Genomic DNA, 3587 nt, shown 5'->3' on the forward strand with positions numbered 1-3587 from the left:
TGCAGTCACTCGGTGTGTAGTAGGGACACAGTTTATTAAAGTGTCATGTCGGGAGTCCTTGCCTGACTATTGAAATGAAGATTCCTGGGTCCAACCCCAGAGCCACTGACTCAGAATCTCTTGGGTTAGGATTTAAGAAGCTGCATTTTACACAGGCTTTTGTTTGTTTAAGCTCCTGTGCAGTTTGAGAGCTGCCGTCCTGGAGAACCTTTTGCACTTGTGCACCAGGGGACATATGCAAGGTCGTAGCAGCAAACACGGGACAACCCAACACACATCTACAGGGACTGGCAAGCAAATCATGGTACGTCTACACAGCAAAATATTATGTAACAAGATGAGTGACCCACATGCAGCTACGTGCAACTGTTGATATGTATGAAACCTTGTGAGGCACGAGTCAGCCCAGCCACACGCGTGTGATCATGGCTAAGTATTTCATGTGATGAAAACCCAGTGTTCCAAATGGTCGTCTTGGGGCCGGGAGAGGGGGTGGGGTAGGAGGAAAGGGTGGGATCAGGAAGGGCCCAGAGTTGGCAATGTCCAGTTCCTGATTTGGACAGTGGACACACAAGTGTGTGTTCCAGTTTTCACACTTTATAACTTAAGTATCTCTACAAATATTCCTTTAGTGTATCTAATATCATATAATCAAAAGAGTAATGTAAACAATTCTAAAGAGAAAGTGTGTTATTCCAGAGATGGATCAAGTGAATGCTGGTAAAATGGGGAAATTTGGAGTAATATTTTTGACTATGTCAGTCTCAAGCTTATTGCATAACCCTATTTTCTTTTTTCGCTTACAGACATGTAGTTTTATTCTAAAATGTCTGATTTTCAGTCAGTGTGTACCTTCCATGGGAGGAAACGCAAAGCCAATTTTATTCCAAGATAATGTTCTTGAAAAACAACCGTCACCAAGGAAATTGTCAAAAGGCAGAGTGTTATGCTGTCAAAATTGGGTTGTTGTCAAATACATTTTGGAAATCCTGGCTTTAAAGTGGGAAATGTAATAAGGATTTCATTTACCAGGTGTGATCGTAAAACAATAAAAGTTTTCTTATGTTCTCATAAAATGGGGACTGAAGGTAATTTCAAATCTAGGAGACAGTCCAAAAATTGTGTTGAGCAGGTGCCACTTGTCAGAGTAAGAATTTTTATTCTCACAGTCTGTGTTTTGGGGAAAGAAGCATTTATTTGGCTAGGTGGATAAGTTCTGGTATATTTGCTGAAATATAATCAGTTTATAAATATAATGTATATGCATTACTAATATCTTCTAGCTCTGAATTGATTCTCAATAAATAAAAATGTCCTACTGGTTAATTTTTTTTTTTTTTTTTTTTTGCGGTACGCGGGCCCCTCACTGTTGCGGCCTCTCCCGCTGCGGAGCACAGGCTCCGGACGTGCAGGCTTAGCGGCCATGGCTCACGGGCCCAGACGCTCCGTGGCATGTGGGATCCTCCCGGACCGGGCCACGAACCCGTGTCCCCTGCATCGGCAGGCGGACTCTCAACCACTGCGCCACCAGGGAAGCCCCCTACTGGTGAACTTTTAATTTTCTTTTTCAGTGATAAAATTAATTGTATATATTCTATAACTAATCCGTCTCTGATATTATATGAACCTGATTTTCCTTTTTTTAGAAAAGATTTTATTGTGGTCTGTGTAAAATACACTGAACATATTTTGACATATTCTCCCACGAAATCACCACCACAATCAACGTAGTGCAGTTAGAACCCAAAAAGGTGTATTCATACCTGTGCATTCTCTGCCTCCTGTGCCTCCATACCCCCATCCCTGTAGCCACTGGTCTTCTTCCTGTCACTAAAGATTGGTTTGCGGGACTTCCCTGGTGGCACAGTGGTTAGGAGTCCGCCTGCCAATGCAGGGAACACTGGTTTGAGCCCTGGTCCAGGAAAAGATCCCACATGCCGCAGAGCAACTAAGCCCGTGCGCCACAACTACTGAGCCCACGTGCCACGACCACTGAAGCCCGCGCGCCTAGAGCCCATGCTCTGCAGCAAAGAGAAGTCACCGCAATGAGAAACCCGTGCACCGCAAAGAAGAGTAGACCCCGCTTGCCACAGCTAGAGAGAAAGCCCGTGTGCAGCAATGAAGGCCTAATGCAGCCATAAATAAATAGGAAGGGAGGAAAGGAAAGGAAAGGAAAAAGAAAAGGAAAGGAAAGGGAAGGAAAGGGAAGGAAAGGGAAGGGAAGGAAGATTGGTTTGCATTGCCCAGAATTTTATATAAATGCAGTTACATGGTCTGTACTTATTTACTTGTTTTTGCCTTTCATTCAGAAAAATTGTTTTGAGATTATTTTGTGTTATTGCCTGTATCAATAATTTATTCCTTTTTATTGCCGAGTAGTATTTCACGTATGAATGTGTCACATTGTTTATTCATCCAGTTTCTGGCTGTTACAAATAAAGCTGGTATGAACATTTATGGTAAGTCTTTGTATTCACATATACTTTCAGTTTTCTTGGGTAAATAAATACCTAGGAGTGTAATGGCTGGACCATATGGTTAGAATATTTATAGCTTTTTAAAAAACTCCCATGCAGTTTTCCAAAGTGGTTGTACTGGAGACTCTGGTTTCTGCTCTGACATGTAAAGAGCTTGGCGATTGTCTCTCCTTCCCACATAGCAAGATAAAAGGTGAACAAACAAATCATTGATATTTCTTAGGTCTCATAGAGGACTGAGGGTCAGATGGCAAACCACTGCTCCGAAAACTGGAGAGACAGATGGGCGATTCAGAGAATCACAGCTTCCGAGAAGCAGAAGCTTCTGGAGCTGGATGAGTTGGTCCCTTAAGTGGTAACCTGATGAACTGCTGAGAGTGGGCTGGCTTGAGGTAAAGACTCCAGGGGCCACCGCACTTCACTGGTTAGGTTTCCAGGAGCTCCAAGTTCCCATCGTGAATATCAGAGGAAAGTTCCCTCACCTTTGGTCATAAGCCCAGAGCTAGCTCCACCACAGACGCCTCCTCGCCAAGGGAGACGCTTCCCCAGAGCCGCGTCTGACGTGGGGAAGAATGACTCGGCCCCAGCCCCCTCTAGCCCTCCTGTCCTTTGTGAAGGTCACAGCCCAAGGCCCCAGGCGCATTGAAAGATGGACCTAATCCCAGGTCTTCAGAACACTTCGCATCTCCCGGCCTGACCACCACATAACTGGCTCCTGTAAAATAGCAGTGGACTTGGACATGGCAGAGGTGCTGGAGTTATCCAGCCAGGACTTCAAAACAAGGGTGATTAACATGCTAAGGGTGAACAGTGTGCAAGAAGCGATGGGAGTGTAAGCAGAGATGCAGAAACGCTAAGAATGAAAACCCCCGGGACAGTCATGAAAAATGCCTTTGAGGAGTCTTTCAGTAGACTGGACCTCGAGAAAGCTTCAGTATGGTTCAATAGAAATGTCCCAAACAGGAATGCAAAGAGAAAAAAAATGAAAAAAAAGACCAATATCCAGGCGTTGTGGGACAATTACAAAAGGTGTGATATCTACATATGGGGAACACCAGGAGAAGAGAGAAAGGAACAAGGAAAAGATTTAATAATAGTTGAGAATTTTCC

This window comes from Leucopleurus acutus (assembly GCF_964270905.1).
Source record: "Leucopleurus acutus genome assembly, chromosome: 1".
Lineage (NCBI taxonomy): Eukaryota > Metazoa > Chordata > Mammalia > Artiodactyla > Delphinidae > Leucopleurus > Leucopleurus acutus.